This window comes from Lissotriton vulgaris, chromosome 3_2 (genome assembly GCF_964263255.1).
Source record: "Lissotriton vulgaris chromosome 3_2, aLisVul1.2, whole genome shotgun sequence".
Lineage (NCBI taxonomy): Eukaryota > Metazoa > Chordata > Amphibia > Caudata > Salamandridae > Lissotriton > Lissotriton vulgaris.
This window is the reverse complement of record NC_141690.1, coordinates 276,120,898-276,140,718: the sequence shown is the minus strand read 5'-3', so window position 1 is coordinate 276,140,718 and position 19,821 is coordinate 276,120,898.

Sequence of the window (19,821 nt, the reverse complement as noted above, 5' to 3'; positions counted from 1 at the left end):
AACAGGGACACACGCATCAGCCACTTCCTTGTACGGACATGGACTGAACCACGCCCAGTGCCCACGAAGCATTTAGGCAAGCCCTGCGCTGTTCCGGCGTACTGCAGGTCAGACCTCTCCGCTAACCCTCCGAGGAGGGGGCCTCATTGCTACCCGTCGCAGGACTACTTGCTGGTGGTGTGCAGGTCACTGGTCTAGTTGTCAGCATGTCACAGCCACTGCCTGAGGGCAGGTTTGCACGCACTTCATACCCACCCGGTACAGGCATCACAGTCCATGTGACCTCGCAAATATAAGGGGCTGACGACATCACATACCCCTCTGCCGGTGGTGATTGGATGACGGACCCGAGGCCTTGAGGCATGGACCTACCACCATGTGGCGCTGACTGGGGTGACTGGGGTTAAACAGGGTTTGTGGCACACTGTGTAGTTTGGCCGGCACAGGCACCCCGCCACAGGACGCTGACTGGGGTTGAACAGGGGTTGTGGCACACAGTGCATTGCGGCTGGCAGAGGCACCCTGCCATGGGACGGTGATTTTGGGTACACTGAGTCATTGGCACCTTAAGCTGCTGAGTGGGTGTGCAGCCTGCGATGATGCCCCGTCCCGGTGGTCCAAACTGCTCATGATTTGTGTGCCTTGCTGGACCGCAGAGTAAGCTGAGCCAGAGGGGAGTGTGGGCCTACCGCCACGTGGCCTCGCTGCCGTGATCACAGAGTTAATTGCACCCATTGGGCAGAGCGGCTTTGCAGGCTGCGATGGTGCCATGTGCCCTGGTATGTCCTATGCCATGGAGTAATCAAGACCCAGCACCAGATGTGAGACCTGGTGGCCAGCGCAACGTGGCTGCATGGTGGGAGGGTGCCATGTCCGTGGGCCCCGGGCTTGTGGCTTGCAGCGTCACATGGTGGGACGTGCCGGTGGCAGAAGGTAAGCAGTGAGGCCCAGGTGTGCATGGGCGGGCATGCTGTGATGGGTGAAGGGAGGGGCTGGGGTGCCTCTGCCCTGGTGTTCCCGGGTGTGCATGGGCGGGCATGCTCTGATGGTTGAAGGGAGGGGCTGGGGTGCCTCTGCCCTGGTGAGCATGGGTGGGCATGCTCGGATGGGCAGTGGGAGGGGCTGGGGTGCCTCTGCCTGGGTGTACATGGGCGGGCGGTGATGTTGTCTTGTGCAAGTGTGTGTACTGTGCCAATCATGTCTGTGGACTCTGCTTCAGATGATGGTTCTGACTCTGATGTGTGACCTGGTGTACTGCTATATGTAGTAAATGATGTCCAGAGACAGTAGATGGTTTCTGACGGTTTCTTTATTCAAAGTAGGAGACAGCGTAAGAGCAGACCACCCACAGCAGCAGCAACCGGTAAACTGCCACAGAGTGGAATACACAGAGAGAAGGTAGAGTAGAACATGGAATATAGAATAGAAGAAGTAAGCATTCCCAAGAAGACTAGAAAGGCAACCCACAAAGAACTAACAATGTACTACACTATACATACCGGCAAGTTGTTGGAGACACATCGGTGGCAGCAGGTGAGCAGTGTGGCCTGGGTGTGCAGGGGCGGCACTCTCTCTCTCTCTCCCCTTATCTCTCTCTCTCCCCCTCTCTTCTTCATTCTCTCTCTCTCCCTCTCTTCTTCTCTCTCTCTCTCTCTCTCTCTCTATCTCTCTCCCTCTCTCTCTCTCTATCTCTCTCCCTCTCTTCCTCTCTATCTCTCTCCCTCTCTTCTTCTCTCTCCCCCTCTCTTCTCTCTCTCTCTCTCTCTCTCTCTCTCTCTCTCTCTCTCTCTCTCTCTCTCTCTCTCTCTCTCTATCTCTCTCCCCCTCTCTTCCTGTCTCTCTCTCTCCCCCTCTCTTCTTCTCTCTCTCTCCCCCTCTTTTCTTCTCTCTCTCTCTCTATCGCCCCTTCTTCGCTCTCTCTCCTTCGCGCTCCCTCTGTCCTTTGATGTGAGCAGGACACACCTACTCATCATGTTTTTTTGTCTTGCAGGCTGTGACCTACGGATTGACCCGAGGGAAGCCGCCATGTGTCTTCATTTCATTTGTGTGTTCATTTCAATAAAGTTTCATTGGTTGCTTCGAAAGTGAATGTGTGATGCTAATTTCTGTGACGAAACATGTATGTCATCAGTTGTGATTGTGCGACATCAGGCTGATTATTTCGTACATGTTTAGGTGTAGCTGATGTGGCACGTCTTTGTTCGAGGTGCCAGGGAGGGGATGTCCTGGGTGTGGTGTCGGTGGGTGTTGTGGCCCTCTTGGGTGTCTGTGCTGCATGTTCAGTTGCTCCATGGCATCTGTTTCTCTTCAGGTGTGGTTCTAGGCTGCCCTCCCTTCTGTGGTGCAGGCTGTGGTCCGACCTAACACCAGGTCAGAGCAGGTATTATTTCCTGCTGCTAACACGCCTTAACACCTGTTTTGGGTTCTTATCGCCTGCCTGGCTGGTCGTTGAGAATGTTGAGGTGTCGTGTTGTCGCAGATTTATGCACGGGAACGCATACTCTACAGTTCATTAGCGATGGTTGTGGGGGTCCACTGTGGCAATGTTTTTTGCGTCTGTTATCGCATGTTAACTGGTGCTGTGGGCTGTTAGCACCAGCTTGTGAATGGGAGGTAAATTTATCACAACTTTGGCTGCGATAAAGTGCCGTTCGGCGATAGCTCCTTGTGAATATGCCCCTTAGTGATTTTCTGAATGTAAAGTGTATTTTGTGTATTGCAGTGTTCTTTCCCTGTGTTGGCTGTCTGTTTTGTATCAGCGTGTCCTTTCTAACTTGGACCAAAAGTTTAACTTTACTACCATTAAACTTAGACTTCTGGTCTAAAGTTAGTCTTTTAGTATAAGTTTACCTTTGTAAATCGCCGGATTGTGACGTTTCTATGCCCTTGAAAGATAAAAACAATCACTCCGAGACCAATGAGTTAATCAAATGCAGCCATTTTCCAATCAGTTTTTGTCTTTGAATTCAGTCTTTGGAAGTTTTCACTTTCTTCAGAATAGAGACGCCTTCCTGCCTAATTTATTTATCTTTCATATAATACGAATATATTGAAGTGATGAATACCCCTGTTCCAGTGAGAGGCGCGCTCGAGGTCTCATTTCATCCTGATGGTCGCTTTGCGTTGCCCCCTTTTGCTTCTTATTTTCTGTGTTTTGAAGTATTTTGACATAATTGATATAAATGTTAACTTTCCTTGTTTCTGAAATTTCAGTAGAACGCATAAAAATGAAAAAAGTGAAATGAATGGAGGAAAGTTCTCTGGATCGCAGCCACGAACACGTAGCTGTGGTCAGTGCATTCCTTTTTATAAAGTCATTTGTTCCTCAAAGACAAAGATTGAATGTGGCTCATTTCACAATTTCCGGTTGCAATTTGCAGAAAATGTCGTATACATTTTCACCAAGTTTGTGAATGTGCTTGTGACCACAACATACAAAAAGTAGTTTGTGAACTCTAGGTACCTGCCTTTTTAGGGCCTCATTTACTAGATTTGAGCCGAAGCCCGCGCCACAAGACTTCCTGCTGGGCTGCCCTACGGCAAAAGAAAAGGGCAGGGCTGCACCACACATATATATATCAGATACTGCGCGCGCATGTCCTCTTTCCCAGGGTGCAAGGGTCTCTGCTTTGTAGAAATTCTTGTTGTTATTATTTCCTCTTTCTATGCAGCTCACATGGAAAGACCAAACAATGAGGAGAAATAACGTTATTTCACCTCCTTGCGGCTCCCCACACTACCCCAGAGGAGACGTAGACTTTTGACGCACTGTTTGCAGCTTGTTGTTGTGGGAACGCCCACCTAACGCCCACGGCACATCTCCCATCGCAGAGTGAGGCAACGCAGCAACTTGGGCGGCGCTGCCTCATTTCAAATCTGCAAGGCCACGAAAAGTCGCGCATGGGCGCTTTAAGTGAGATGCTTTAGACCTGGGCGCATCTGGAATGTCACAAAAAGTGACATCCCGGCGGTGCACCAGGCGCGTAAAGACCACTCAAAGTTAAATGTGTTCTCCAAGACAACCTTCAGAAAACGACGGCATCTTTGACCGCTCATAATGCATGCAGTAGAGACACAAAGTTACTTTGTTGTCCTCAGGCCTCAAAAATCAGTGACAATGCAGCTTCTAGGCACATTAGATTAAAGCCTGATTGTCAATGTTCAGGCATTAATAGTGATTTGTAAAATGATGTTCCTCGCCTGCCTGGCTCTCTGGGACACAGTGATCACTGCCGTATGCAAATCAGGACGGGAAGAGAAGCCCAAGGTCCCTCTGTACCGCAGGTGGGGCCCTGGACCCAAAGATGAGCAGGTCCCTCAGTGCCGCAGGTGGGGCCCTGGACCTAGGGATGAGCAGGTCCCTCAGTGCCGCAGGTGGGGCCCTGGACCTAGGGATGAGCAGGTCCCTCAGTGCCGCAGGTGGGGCCCTGGGACTAGAGATGAGCAGGTCCCTCAGTGCCGCGGGTGGGGCCCTGGACCTAGGGATGAGCAGGTCCCTCAGTGCCGCAGGTGGGGCCCTGGACCCAAAGATGAGCAGGTCCCTCAGTGCCGCAGGTGGGGCCCTGGACCTAGGGATGAGCAGGTCCCTCAGTGCCGCAGGTGGGGCCCTGGACCTAGGGATGAGCAGGTCCCTCAGTGCCGCAGCTGGGGCCCTGGGACTAGAGATGAGCAGGTCCCTCAGTGCCGCAGGTGGGGCCCTGGACCTAGGGATGAGCAGGTCCCTCAGTGCTGCAGGTGGGGCCCTGGACCTAGAGATGAGCAGATCCCTCAGTGCTGCAGGTGGGGCCCTGGACCTAGAGATGAGCAGGTCTCTCAGTGCCGCAGGTGGGGCCCTGGACCTAGAGATGAGCAGGTCCCTCAGTGCCGCAGGTGGGGCCCTGGGCCTAGAGATGAGCAGGTCCCTCAGTGCTGCAGGTGGGGCCCTGGACCTGGGGATGGGCAGCTCCCTCAGTGCCGCAGGTGGGGCCCTGGACCTAGAGATGAGCAGGTCCCTCAGTGCCGCAGGTGGGGCCCTGGACCCAGGGATGAGCAGGTCCCTCAGTTCTGCAGGTGGGGCCCTGGGCCTAGAGATGAGCAGGTCTCTCAGTGCCGCAGGTGGGGCCTTGGACCTAGAGATGAGCAGGTCCCTCAGTGCCGCAGGTGGGGCCCTGGACCTAGAGATGAGCAGGTCCCTCAGTGCCGCAGGTGGGGCCCTGGACCCAAGGATGAGCAGGTCCCTCAGTTCTGCAGGTGGGGCCCTGGGCCTAGAGATGAGCAGGTCCCTCAGTGCACAGGTGGGGCCCTGGACCTAGAGATGAGCAGGTCCCTCAGTGCCGCAGGTGAGGCCCTGGGCCTAGAGATGAGCAGGTCCCTCAGTGCCGCAGGTGGGGCCCTGGACCCAAGGATGAGCAGGTCCCTCAGTGCCGCAGGTGGGGCCCTGGACCTAGGGATGAGCAGGTCCCTCAGTGCCGCAGGTGGGGCCCTGGACCTAGAGATGAGCAGGTCCCTCGGTGCCGCAGGTGGGGCCCTGGACCTAGAGAAGAGCAGGTCCCTCAGTGCCGCAGGTGGGGCTCTGAACCCAAGGATGAGCAGGTCCCTCAGTGCCACAGGTGGGGCCCTGGGCCTAGAGATGAGCAGGTCCCTCAGTGCCGCAGGTGGGGCCCTGGACCTAGGGATGAGCAGGTCCCTCAGTGCTGCAGGTGGGGCCCTGGATCTAGAGATGAGCAGATCCCTCAGTGCCGCAGGTGGGGCCCTGGACCTAGAGATGAGCAGGTCTCTCAGTGCCGCAGGTGGGGCCCTGGACCTAGAGATGAGCAGGTCCCTCAGTGCCGCAGGTGGGGCCCTGGGCCTAGAGATGAGCAGGTCCCTCAGTGCTGCAGGTGGGGCCCTGGACCTGGGGATGGGCAGCTCCCTCAGTGCCGCAGGTGGGGCCCTGGACCTAGAGATGAGCAGGTCCCTCAGTGCCGCAGGTGGGGCCCTGGACCCAAGGATGAGCAGGTCCCTCAGTTCTGCAGGTGGGGCCCTGGGCCTAGAGATGAGCAGGTCTCTCAGTGCCGCAGGTGGGGCCTTGGACCTAGAGATGAGCAGGTCCCTCAGTGCCGCAGGTGGGGCCCTGGACCTAGAGATGAGCAGGTCCCTCAGTGCCGCAGGTGGGGCCCTGGACCCAAGGATGAGCAGGTCCCTCAGTTCTGCAGGTGGGGCCCTGGGCCTAGAGATGAGCAGGTCCCTCAGTGCACAGGTGGGGCCCTGGACCTAGAGATGAGCAGGTCCCTCAGTGCCGCAGGTGAGGCCCTGGGCCTAGAGATGAGCAGGTCCCTCAGTGCCGCAGGTGGGGCCCTGGACCCAAGGATGAGCAGGTCCCTCAGTGCCGCAGGTGGGGCCCTGGACCTAGGGATGAGCAGGTCCCTCAGTGCCGCAGGTGGGGCCCTGGACCTAGAGATGAGCAGGTCCCTCGGTGCCGCAGGTGGGGCCCTGGACCTAGAGAAGAGCAGGTCCCTCAGTGCCGCAGGTTGGGCTCTGAACCCAAGGATGAGCAGGTCCCTCAGTGCCGCAGGTGGGGCCCTGGGCCTAGAGATGAGCAGGTCCCTCAGTGCCGCAGGTGGGGCCCTGGACCTAGAGATGAGCAGGTCCCTCAGTGCCGCAGGTGGGGCTCTGAACCCAAGGATGAGCAGGTCCCTCAGTGCCGCAGGTGGGGCCCTGTGCCTAGAGATGAGCAGGTCCCTCAGTGCCGCAGGTGGGGCCCTGGACCTAGGGATGAGCAGGTCCCTCAGTGCTGCAGGTGGGGCCCTGGACCTAGAGATGAGCAGGTCCCTCAGTGCCACAGGTGGGGCCCTGGACCTAGAGATGAGCAGGTCCCTCAGTGCCGCAGGTGGGGCTCTGAACCCAAGGATGAGCAGGTTCCTCAGTGCCGCAGGTGGGGCCCTGGACCTAGGGATGAGCAGGTCCCTCAGTGCTGCAGGTGGGGCCCTGGACCTAGAGATGAGCAGGTCCCTCAGTGCCGCAGGTGGGGCCCTGGACCTAGGGATGAGCAGGTCACTCAGTGCCGCAGGTGGGGCCCTGGGCCTAGAGATGAGCAGGTCCCTCAGTGCCGCAGGTGGGGCCCTGGACCTAGGGATGAGCAGGTCCCTCAGTGCTGCAGGTGGGGCCCTGGACCTAGAGATGAGCAGGTCCCTCAGTGCCGCAAGTGGGGCCTTGGACCTAGGGATGAGCAGGTCCCTCAGTGCCGCAGGTGGGGTCCTGGACCTAGAGATGAGCAGGTCTCTCAGTGCTGCAGGTGGAGCCCTGGACCTAGGGATGGGCAGGTCCCTCAGTGCTGCAGGTAGGGCCCTGGACCTAGGGATGAGCAGGTCCCTCAGTGCCGCAGGTGGGGCCTTGGACCTAGGGATGAGCAGGTCCCTCAGTGCCGCAGGTGGGGCCCTGGACCTAGAGATGAGCAGGTCCCTCAGTGCCGCAGGTGGGGCCCTGGACCCAAGGATGAGCAGGTCCCTCAGTTCTGCAGGTGGGGCCCTGGGCCTAGAGATGAGCAGGTCCCTCAGTGCCGCAGGTGGGGCCCTGGACCTAGAGATGAGCTGGTCCCTCAGTGCCGCAGGTGGGGCCCTGGGCCTAGAGATGAGCAGGTCCCTCAGTGCCGCAGGTGGGGCCCTGGACCTAGGAATGAGCAGGTCCCTCAGTGCTGCAGGTGGGGCCCTGGACCTAGGGATGAGCAGGTCCCTCAGTGCCGCAGGTGGGGCCCTGGACCCAGAGATGAGCAGGTCCCTCAGTGCCGCAGGTGGGGCCCTGGACATAGAGATGAGCAGGTCCCTCAGTGCCACAGGTGGGGCCCTGGACATAGAGATGAGCAGGTCCCTCAGTGCCGCAGGTGGGGCCCTGGACCTAGGGATGAGCAGGTCCCTCAGTGCCGCAGGTGGGGCCCTGGACCTAGAGATGAGCAGGTCCCTCAGTGCCGCAGGTGGGGCCCTGGACCTAGAGATGAGCAGGTCCCTCAGTGCCGCAGGTGGGGCCCTGCACCTAGAGATGAGCAGGTCCCTCAGTGCCGCAGGTGGGGCCCTGGACCCAAGGATGAGCAGGTCCCTCAGTTCTGCAGGTGGGGCCCTGGGCCTAGAGATGAGCAGGTCCCTTAGTGCCGCAGGTGGGGCCCTGGACCTAGAGATGAGCAGGTCCCTCAGTGCCGCAGGTGGGGCCCTGGGCCTAGAGATGAGCAGGTCCCTCAGTGCTGCAGGTGGGGCCCTGGACCTGGGGATGAGCAGCTCCCTCAGTGCCGCAGGAGGGGCCCTGGACCCAAGGATGAGCAGGTCCCTCAGTGCCGCAGGTGGAGCCCTGGACCTAGGGATGAGCAGGTCCCTCAGTGCCGCAGGTAGGACCCTGGGCCTAGAGATGAGCAGGTCCCTCAGTGCCGCAGGTGGGGCCCTGGACCTAGGAATGAGCAGGTCCCTTAGTGCCGCAGGTGGGGCCCTGGACCTAGAGATGAGCAGGTCCCTCAGTGCCGCAGGTGGGGCCCTTGACCTAGGGATGAGCAGGTCCCTCAGTGCCGCAGGTGGGGCCCTGGACCTAGGGATGAGCAGGTCCCTCAGTGCAGCAGGTGGGGCCCTGGACCCAAGGATGAGCAGGTCCCTCAGAGCCGCAGGTGGGGCCCTGGGCCTAGAGATGAGCAGGTCCCTCAGTGCCGCAGGTGGGGCCCTGGACCTAGGGATGAGCAGGTCCCTCAGTGCCGCAGGTGGGGCCCTGGACCCAAGGATGAGCAGGTCCCTCAGTGCCGCAGGTGGGGCCCTGGACCTAGAGATGAGCAGGTCCCTCAGTGCCGCAGGTGGGGCCCTGGGCCTAGAGATGAGCAGGTCCCTCAGTGCCGCAGGTGGGGCCCTGGACCTAGAGATAAGCAGGTCCCTCAGTGCTGCAGGTGGGGCCCTGGACCTAGAGATGAGCAGGTCCCTCAGAGCCGCAGGTGGGGCCCTGGACCTAGGGATGAGCAGGTCCCTCAGTGCTGCAGGTGGGGCCCTGGACCTAAGGAGGAGCAGGTCCCTCAATGCCGCAGGTGGGGCCCTGGACCTAGGGATGAGCAGGTCCCTCAGTGCCGCAGGTGGGGCCCTGGACCTAGGGATGAGCAGGTCCCTCAATGCCGCAGGTGGGGCCCTGGACCTAGGGATAAGCAGGTCCCTCAGTGCCGCAGGTGGGGCCCTGGACCTAGAGATGAGCAGGTCCCTCAGTGCCGCAGGTGGGGCCCTGGGCCTAGAGATGAGCAGGTCCCTCAGTGCCGCAGGTGGGGCCCTGGACCTAGGGATGAGCAGGTCCCTCAGTGCCGCAGGTGGTGCCCTGGACCCAAGGATGAGCAGGTCCCTCAGTGCCGCAGGTGGGGCCCTGGACCTAGAGATGAGCAGGTCCCTCAGTGCCGCAGGTGGGGCCCTGGGCCTAGAGATGAGCAGGTCCCTCAGTGCCGCAGGTGGGGCCCTGGACCTAGAGATGAGCAGGTCCCTCAGTGCTGCAGGTGGGGCCCTGGACCGAGAGATGAGCAGGTCCCTCAGAGCCGCAGGTGGGGCCCTGGACCTAGGGATGAGCAGGTCTCTCAGTGCTGCAGGTGGGGCCCTGGACCTAAGGATGAGCAGGTCCCTCAATACCGCAGGTGGGGCCCTGGACCTAGGGATGACCAGGTCCCACAGTGCCGCAGGTGGGGCCCTGGACCTAGGGATGAGCAGGTCCCTCAATGCCGCAGGTGGGGCCCTGGACCTAGGGATAAGCAGGTCCCTCAGGGGGGAAGGTGGGGCTCTGAACCCAAGGATGAGCAGGTCCCTCAGTGCCGCAGGTGGAGCCCTGAACCTAGGGATGAGCAGGTCCCTCAGTGCCGCAGGTGGGGCCCTGCACCTAGAGATGAGAAGGTCCCTCAGTGCCGCAGGTTGGGCCCTGGACCTAGAGATGAGCAGGTCCCTCAGTGCCGCAGGTGGGGCCCTGGACCTAGGGATGAGCAGGTCCCTCAGTGCCGCAGGTGGGGACCTGGACCTAGGGATGAGCAGGTCCCTCAGTGCCGCAGGTGGGGCTCTGAACCCAAGGATGAGCAGGTCCCTCAGTGCCGCAGGTGGGGCCTTGGACCTAAGGATTAGCAGGTCTCTCAGTGCTGCAGGTGGGGCCCTGGACGTAGGGATGAGCAGGTCCCTCAGTGCCGCAGGTGGGGCTCTGAACCCAAGGATGAGCAGGTCCCTCAGTGCTGCAGGTGGGGCCCTGGACCTAGAGATAAGCAGGGCCCTCAGTGCTTCAGGTGGGGCCCTGGGCCTAGAGATGAGCTGGTCCCTCAGTGCCACAGGTGGGGCCCTTGACCTAGGGATGAGCAGGTCCCTCAGAGGCGAAGGTGGGGCCCTGGATCTAGGGATGAGCAGGGCCCTCAGTGCCGCAGGTGGGGCCCTTGACCTGGGGATGAGCAGGTCCCTCAGTGCCATAGGTGGGGCTCTGAACCCAAGGATGAGCAGGGCCCTCAGAGGCGAAGGTGGGGCCTTGGACCTAAGGATTAGCAGGTCTCTCAGTGCTGCAGGTGGGGACCTGGACCTAAGGATGAGCAGGCCCCTCAGTGCTGCAGGTGGGGCCCTGGACCTAGGGATGAGCAGGTCCCTCAGTGCTGCAGGTGGGGCCCTGGACCTAGGGATGAGCAGGTCCCTCAGTGCTGCAAGTGGGGCCCTGGACCTAGGAATGAGCAGGTCCGTCAGTGCCGCAGGTGGGGCCCTGGACCTAGGGATGAGCAGGTCCCTTAGTGCTGCAGGTGGGGCCCTGGACTGGGGATGAGCAGGGCCCTCAGAGGCGAAGGTGGGGCCCTGGACCTAGGGATGAGCAGGGCCCACAGAGGCGAAGGTGGGTCCCTGGACCTAGTAATGAACATTGTCCCTCAGAGGCGAAGGTGGGGCCCTGGACCTAGAGATGAGCAGGTCCCTCAGAGCCACAGGTGGGGCCCTGGACCTAGGGATGAGCAGGTCCCTCAGAGCCGCAGGTGGGGCCCTTGACCTGGGGATGAGCAGGTCCCTCAGTGCCATCGGTGGGGCCCTGGACCTATGGATGAGCAGGTCCCTCAGTGCTGCAGGTGGGGCCCTGGATCTAGGGATGAGCAGGTCCCTCAGTGCAGCAAGTGGGGCCTTGGACCTAGAGATGAGCAGGTCCCTCAGTGCCGCAGGTGGGGCCCTGGACCTAGGGATGAGCAGGTCCCTCAGTGCCGCAGGTGGGGCCCTGGACCTAGGGATGAGCAGGGCCCTCAGAGGCGAAGGTGGGGCCCTGGACCTAGGGATGAGCAGGGCTCTCAGAGGCGAAGGTGGGGCCCTGGACCTAGGGATGAACATTGTCCCTCAGAGGCGAAGGTGGGGCCCCGGACCTAGGGATGAGCAGGTCCCTCAGTGGTGCAGGTGGGGCCCTGGACCTAGGGATGAGCAGGTCCCTCGGAGCCGCAGGTGGGGCCCTGGACCTAGAGATGAGCAGGTCCCTCAGTGCCACAGAGGGGGCCCTGGACCTAGAGATGAGCAGGTCCCTCAGTGCCGCAGGTGGGGCCCTGGACCTAGAGATGAGCAGGTCCCTCAGTGCCGCAGGTGGGGTCCTGGACCCAAGGATGAGCAGGTCCCTCAGTTCTGCAGGTGGGGCCCTGGGCCTAGGGATGAGCAGGTCCCTCAGTGCCGCAGGTGGGGCCCTGGACCTAGAGATGAGCAGGTCCCTCAGTGCCGCAGGTGGGGCCCTGGGGCTAGAGATGAGCAGGTCCCTCAGTGCTGCAGGTGGGGCCCTGGACCTGGGGATGAGCAGCTCCCTCAGTGCCGCAGGAGGGGCCCTGGACCCAAGGATGAGCAGGTCCCTCAGTGCTGCAGGTGGGGCCCTGGACCTAGGGATGAGCAGGTCCCTCAGTGCTGCAGGTGGGGCCCTGGACCTAAGGATGAGCAGGTCCCTCAATGCCGCAGGTGGGGCCCTGGACCTAGGGATGAGCAGGTCCCTCAGTGCCGCAGGTGGGGCCCTGGACCTAGGGATGAGCAGGTCCCTCAGTGCCGCAGGTGGGGCCCTGGACCTAGGGATAAGCAGGTCCCTCAGTGCCGCAGGTGGGGCCCTGGACCTAGAGATGAGCAGGTCCCTCAGTGCCGCAGGCGGGGCCCTGGGCCTAGAGATGAGCAGGTCCCTCAGTGCCGCAGTTGGGGCCCTGGACCTAGGGATGAGCAGGTCCCTCAGTGCCGCAGGTGGGGCCCTGGACCCAAGGATGAGCAGGTCCCTCAGTGCCGCAGGTGGGGCCCTGGACCTAGAGATGAGCAGGTCCCTCAGTGCCGCAGGTGGGGCCCTGGGCCTAGAGATGAGCAGGTCCCTCAGTGCCGCAGGTGGGGCCCTGGACCTAGAGATGAGCAGGTCCCTCAGTGCCACAGGTGGGGCCCTGGACCCAAGGATGAGCAGGTCCCTCAGTTCTGCAGGTGGGGCCCTGGGCCTAGAGATGAGCAGGTCCCTCAGTGCCGCAGGTGGGGCCCTGGACCTAGAGATGAGCAGGTCCCTCAGTGCCGCAGGTGGGGCCCTGGGCCTAGAGATGAGCAGGTCCCTCAGTGCCGCAGGTGGGGCCCTGGACCTAGGAATGAGAAGGTCCCTCAGTGCTGCAGGTGGGGCCCTGGACCTAGGGATGAGCAGGTCCCTCAGTGCCGCAGGTGGGGCCCTGGACCCAGAGATGACCAGGTCCCTCAGTGCCGCACGTGGGGCCCTGGACATAGAGATGAGCAGGTCCCTCAGTGCCGCAGGTGGGGCCCTGGACATAGAGATGAGCAGGTCCCTCAGTGCCGCAGGTGGGGCCCTGGACCTAGGGATGAGCAGGTCCCTCAGTGCCGCAGGTGGGGCCCTGGACCTAGAGATGAGCAGGTCCCTCAGTGCCCCAGGTGGGGCCCTGGGCCTAGAGATGAGCAGGTCCCTCAGTGCCGCAGGTGGGGCCCTGGACCTAGAGATGAGCAGGTCCCTCAGTGCCGCAGGTGGGGCCCTGGACCCAAGGATGAGCAGGTCCCTCAGTTCTGCAGGTGGGGCCCTGGGCCTAGAGATGAGCAGGTCCCTTAGTGCCGCAGGTGGGGCCCTGGACCTAGAGATGAGCAGGTCCCTCAGTGCCGCAGGTGGGGCCCTGGGCCTAGAGATGAGCAGGTCCCTCAGTGCTGCAGGTGGGGCCCTGGACCTGGGGATGAGCAGCTCCCTCAGTGCCGCAGGAGGGGCCCTGGACCCAAGGATGAGCAGGTCCCTCAGTGCCGCAGGTGGAGCCCTGGACCTAGGGATGAGCAGGTCCCTCAGTGCCGCAGGTAGGACCCTGGGCCTAGAGATGAGCAGGTCCCTCAGTGCCGCAGGTGGGGCCCTGGACCTAGGAATGAGCAGGTCCCTTAGTGCCGCAGGTGGGGCCCTGGACCTAGAGATGAGCAGGTCCCTCAGTGCCGCAGGTGGGGCCCTTGACCTAGGAATGAGCAGGTCCCTCAGTGCCGCAGGTGGGGCCCTGGACCTAGGGATGAGCAGGTCCCTCAGTGCCGCAGGTGGGGCCCTGGACCCAAGGATGAGCAGGTCCCTCAGAGCCGCAGGTGGGGCCCTGGGCCTAGAGATGAGCAGGTCCCTCAGTGCCGCAGGTGGGGCCCTGGACCTAGGGATGAGCAGGTCCCTCAGTGCCGCAGGTGGGGCCCTGGACCCAAGGATGAGCAGGTCCCTCAGTGCCGCAGGTGGGGCCCTGGACCTAGAGATGAGCAGGTCCCTCAGTGCAGCAGGTGGGGCCCTGGGCCTAGAGATGAGCAGGTCCCTCAGTGCCGCAAGTGGGGCCCTGGACCTAGAGATAAGCAGGTCCCTCAGTGCTGCAGGTGGGGCACTGGACCTAGAGATGAGCAGGTCCCTCAGAGCCGCAGATGGGGCCCTGGACCTAGGGATGAGCAGGTCCCTCAGTGCTGCAGGTGGGGCCCTGGACCTAAGGAGGAGCAGGTCCCTCAATGCCGCAGGTGGGGCCCTGGACCTAGGGATGAGCAGGTCCCTCAGTGCCGCAGGTGGGGCCCTGGACCTAGGGATGAGCAGGTCCCTCAATGCCGCAGGTGGGGCCCTGGACCTAGGGATAAGCAGGTCCCTCAGTGCCGCAGGTGGGGCCCTGGACCTAGAGATGAGCAGGTCCCTCAGTGCCGCAGGTGGGGCCCTGGGCCTAGAGATGAGCAGGTCCCTCAGTGCCGCAGGTGGGGCCCTGGACCTAGGGATGAGCAGGTCCCTCAGTGCCGCAGGTGGGGCCCTGGACCCAAGGATGAGCAGGTCCCTCAGTGCCGCAGGTGGGGCCCTGGACCTAGAGATGAGCAGGTCCCTCAGTGCCGCAGGTGGGGCCCTGGGCCTAGAGATGAGCAGGTCCCTCAGTGCCGCAGGTGGGGCCCTGGACCTAGAGATGAGCAGGTCCCTCAGTGCTGCAGGTGGGGCCCTGGACCTAGAGATGAGCAGGTCCCTCAGAGCCGCAGGTGGGGCCCTGGACCTAGGGATGAGCAGGTCTCTCAGTGCTGCAGGTGGGGCCCTGGACCTAAGGATGAGCAGGTCCCTCAATACCGCAGGTGGGGCCCTGGACCTAGGGATGACCAGGTCCCTCAGTGCCGCAGGTGGGGCCCTGGACCTAGGGATGAGCAGGTCCCTCAATGCCGCAGTTGGGGCCCTGGACCTAGGGATAAGCAGGTCCCTCAGCGGGGAAGGTGGGGCTCTGAACCCAAGGATGAGCAGGTCCCTCAGTGCCGCAGGTGGAGCCCTGAACCTAGGGATGAGCAGGTCCCTCAGTGCCGCAGGTGGGGCCCTGCACCTAGAGATGAGAAGGTCCCTCAGTGCCGCAGGTGGGGCCCTGGACCTAGAGATGAGCAGGTCCCTCAGTGCCGCAGGTGGGGCCCTGGACCTAGGGATGAGCAGGTCCCTCAGTGCCGCAGGTGGGGCCCTGGACCTAGGGATGAGCAGGTCCCTCAGTGCCGCAGGTGGGGCTCTGAACCCAAGGATGAGCAGGTCCCTCAGTGCCGCATGTGGGGCCTTGGACCTAAGGATTAGCAGGTCTCTCAGTGCTGCAGGTGGGGCCCTGGACGTAGGGATGAGCAGGTCCCTCAGTGCCGCAGGTGGGGCTCTGAACCCAAGGATGAGCAGGTCCCTCAGTGCTTCAGGTGGGGCCCTGGGCCTAGAGATGAGCTGGTCCCTAAGTGCCACAGGTGGGGCCCTTGACCTAGGGATGAGCAGGTCCCTCAGAGGCGAAGGTGGGGCCCTGGATCTAGGGATGAGCAGGGCCCTCAGTGCCGCAGGTGGGGCCCTTGACCTGGGGATGAGCAGGTCCCTCAGTGCCATAGGTGGGGCTCTGAACCCAAGGATGAGCAGGGCCCTCAGAGGCGAAGGTGGGGCCTTGGACCTAAGGATTAGCAGGTCTCTCAGTGCTGCAGGTGGGGACCTGGACCTAAGGATGAGCAGGCCCCTCAGTGCTGCAGGTGGGGCCCTGGACCTAGGGATGAGCAGGTCCCTCAGTGCTGCAGGTGGGGCCCTGGACCTAGGGATGAGCAGGTCCCTCAGTGCTGCAAGTGGGGCCCTGGACCTAGGAATGAGCAGGTCCGTCAGTGCCGCAGGTGGGGCCCTGGACCTAGGGATGAGCAGGTCCCTTAGTGCTGCAGGTGGGGCCCTGGACTGGGGATGAGCAGGGCCCTCAGAGGCGAAGGTGGGGCCCTGGACCTAGGGATGAGCAGGGCCCTCAGAGGCGAAGGTGGGTCCCTGGACCTAGTAATGAACATTGTCCCTCAGAGGCGAAGGTGGGGCCCTGGACCTAGAGATGAGCAGGTCCCTCAGAGCCACAGGTGGGGCCCTGGACCTAGGGATGAGCAGGTCCCTCAGAGCCGCAGGTGGGGCCCTTGACCTGGGGATAAGCAGGTCCCTCAGTGCCATCGGTGGGGCCCTGGACCTATGGATGAGCAGGTCCCTCAGTGCTGCAGGTGGGGCCCTGGATCTAGGGATGAGCAGGTCCCTCAGTGCAGCAGGTGGGGCCTTGGACCTAGAGATGAGCAGGTCCCTCAGTGCTGCAGGTGGGGCCCTGGACCTAGGGATGAGCAGGTCCCTCAGTGCCGCAGGTGGGGCCCTGGACCTAGGGATGAGCAGGGCCCTCAGAGGCGAAGGTGGGGCCCTGGACCTAGGGATGAGCAGGGCTCTCAGAGGCGAAGGTGGGGCCCTGGACCTAGGGATGAACATTGTCCCTCAGAGGCGAAGGTGGGGCCCCGGACCTAGGGATGAGCAGGTCCCTCAGTGGCGCAGGTGGGGCCCTGGACCTAGGGATGAGCAGGTCCCTCTGAGCCGCAGGTGGGGCCCTGGACCTAGAGATGAGCAGGTCCCTCAGTGCCACAGGGGGGGCCCTGGACCTAGAGATGAGCAGGTCCCTCAGTGCCGCAGGTGGGGCCCTGGACCTAGAGATGAGCAGGTCCCTCAGTGCCGCAGGTGGGGCCCTGGACCCAAGGATGAGCAGGTCCCTCAGTTCTGCAGGTGGGGCCCTGGGCCTAGGGATGAGCAGGTCCCTCAGTGCCGCAGGTGGGGCCCTGGACCTAGAGATGAGCAGGTCCCTCAGTGCCGCAGGTGGGGCCCTGGGCCTAGAGATGAGCAGGTCCCTCAGTGCTGCAGGTGGGGCCCTGGACCTGGGGATGAGCAGCTCCCTCAGTGCCGCAGGAGGGGCCCTGGACCCAAGGATGAGCAGGTCCCTCAGTGCTGCAGGTGGGGCCCTGGACCTAGGGATGAGCAGGTCCCTCAGTGCTGCAGGTGGGGCCCTGGACCTAAGGATGAGCAGGTCCCTCAATGCCGCAGGTGGGGCCCTGGACCTAGGGATGAGCAGGTCCCTCAGTGCCGCAGGTGGGGCCCTGGACCTAGGGATGAGCAGGTCCCTCAAGGCCGCAGGTGGGGCCCTGGACCTAGGGATAAGCAGGTCCCTCAGTGCCGCAGGTGGGGCCCTGGACCTAGAGATGAGCAGGTCCCTCAGTGCCGCAGGTGGGGCCCTGGGCCTAGAGATGAGCAGGTCCCTCAGTGCCGCAGGTGGGGCCCTGGACCTAGGGATGAGCAGGTCCCTCAGTGCCGCAGGTGGGGCCCTAGACCCAAGGATGAGCAGGTCCCTCAGTGCCGCAGGTGGGGCCCTGGACCTAGAGATGAGCAGGTCCCTCAGTGCCGCAGGTGGGGCCCTGGACCTAGAGATGAGCAGGTCCCTCAGTGCTGCAGGTGGGGCCCTGGACCTAGAGATGAGCAGGTCCCTCAGAGCCACAGGTGGGGCCCTGGACCTAGGGATGAGCAGGTCTCTCAGTGCTGCAGGTGGGGCCCTGGACCTAGGGATGAGCAGGTCCCTCAATGCCGCAGGTGGGGCCCTGGACCTAGGGATGAGCAGGTCCCTCAGTGCCGCAGGTGGGGCCCTGGACCTAGGGATGAGCAGGTCCCTCAATGCCGCAGGTGGGGCCCTGGACCTAGGGATAAGCAGGTCCCTCAGCGGGGAAGGTGGGGCTCTGAACCCAAGGATGAGCAAGTCCCTCAGTGCCGCAGGTGGGGCCCTGAACCTAGGGATGAGCAGGTCCCTCAGTGCCGCAGGTGGGGCCCTGCACCTAGAGATGAGAAGGTCCCTCAGTGCCGCAGGTGGGGCCCTGGACCTAGAGATGAGCAGGTCCCTCAGTGCCGCAGGTGGGGCCCTGGACCTAGGGATGAGCAGGTCCCTCAGTGCCGCAGGTGGGGCCCTGGACCTAGGGATGAGCAGGTCCCTCAGTGCCGCAGGTGGGGCTCTGAACCCAAGGATGAGCAGGTCCCTCAGTGCCGCAGGTGGGGCCTTGGACCTAAGGATTAGCAGGTCTCTCAGTGCTGCAGGTGGGGCCCTGGACGTAGTGATGAGCAGGTCCCTCAGTGCCGCAGGTGGGGCTCTGAACCCAAGGATGAGCAGGTCCCTCAGTGCTGCAGGTGGGGCCCTGGACCTAGAGATAAGCAGGGCCCTCAGTGCTTCAGGTGGGGCCCTGGGCCTAGAGATGAGCTGGTCCCTCAGAGCCGCAGGTGGGGCCCTGGACCTAGGGATGAGCAGGTCCCTCAGTGCCGCAGGTGGGGCTCTGAACCCAAGGATGAGCAGGTCCCTCAGAGGCGAAGGTGGGGCCCTGGATCTAGGGATGAGCAGGGCCCTCAGTGCCACAGGTGGGGCCCTTGACCTGGGGATGAGCAGGTCCCTCAGTGCCATAGGTGGGGCTCTGAACCCAAGGATGAGCAGGTCCCTCAGTGCTGCAGGTGGGGCCCTGGACTGGGGATGAGCAGGGCCCTCAGAGGCGAAGGTGGGGCCCTGGACCTAGGGATGAGCAGGGCCCTCAGAGGCGAAGGTGGGTCCCTGGACCTAGTAATGAACATTGTCCCTCAGAGGCGAAGGTGGGGCCCTGGACCTAGAGATGAGCAGGTCCCTCAGAGCCACAGGTGGGGCCCTGGACCTAGGGATGAGCAGGTCCCTCAGAGCCGCAGGTGGGGCCCTTGACCTGGGGATGAGCAGGTCCCTCAGTGCCATCGGTGGGGCCCTGGACCTATGGATGAGCAGGTCCCTCAGTGCTGAAGGTGGGGCCCTGGATCTAGGGATGAGCAGGTCCCTCAGTGCAGCAGGTGGGGCCCTGGATCTAGAGATGAGCAGGTCCCTCAGTGCCGCAGGTGGGGCCCTGGACCTAGGGATGAGCAGGTCCCTCAGTGCCGCAGGTGGGGCCCTGGACCTAGGGATGAGCAGGGCCCTCAGAGGCGAAGGTGGGGCCCTGGACCTATTGATGAGCAGGGCTCTCAGAGGCGAAGGTGGGGCCCTGGACCTAGGGATGAACATTGTCCCTCAGAGGCGAAGGTGGGGCCCCGGACCTAGGGATGAGCAGGTCCCTCAGTGGCGCAGGTGGGGCCCTGGACCTAGGGATGAGCAGGTCCCTCAAAGCCGCAGGTGGGGCCCTGGACCTAGAGATGAGCAGGTCCCTCAGTGCCACAGGTGGGGCCCTGGACCTAGAGATGAGCAGGTCCCTCAGTGCCGCAGGTGGGGCCCTGGACCTAGAGATGAGCAGGTCCCTCAGTGCCGCAGGTGGGGCCCTGGACCCAAGGATGAGCAGGTCCCTCAGTTCTGCAGGGGGGCCCTGGGCCTAGAGATGAGCAGGTCCCTCAGTGCTGCAGGTGGGGCCCTGGACCTAGAGATGAGCAGGTCCCTCAGTGCCGCAGGTGGGGCCCTGGGCCTAGAGATGAGCAGGTCCCTCAGTGCTGCAGGTGGGGCCCTGGACCTGGGGATGAGCAGCTCCCTCAGTGCCGCAGGAGGGGCCCTGGACCCAAGGATGAGCAGGTCCCTCAGTGCTGCAGGTGGAGCCCTGGACCTAGAGATGAGCAAGTCCCTCAGTGCCGCAGGTGGGGCCCTGGACCTAGAGATGAGCAGGGCCCTCAGAGGCGAAGGTGGAGCCCTGGACCTAGGGATGAGCAGGTGCCTCAGTGCTGCAGGTGGAGCCCTGGACCTAGGTATGAGCAGGTCCCTCAGTGCCGCAGGTGGGGCCCTGGACCTAGGGATGAGCAGATGCCTCAGTGCTGCAGGTGGGGCCCTGGACCTAGGTATGAACAGGTCCCTCAGTGCCGCAGGTGGGGCCCTGGACCTAGAGATGAGCAGGTCCCTCAGTGCCGCAGGTGGGGCCCTGGACCTAGGGATGAACATTGTCCCTCAGTGCTGCAGGTGGGTCCTTGGACCTAGAGATGAGCAGGTCCCTCAGTGCCGCAGGTGGGGCCCTGGACCTAGGGATGAGCAGGTCCCTCATTGCTGCAGGTGGGGCCCTGGACCTAAGGATGAGCAAGTCCCTCAGTGCCGCAGGTGGGGCCCTGGACCTAGGGATGAGCAGGGCCCTCAGAGGGGAAGGTGGGGCCCTG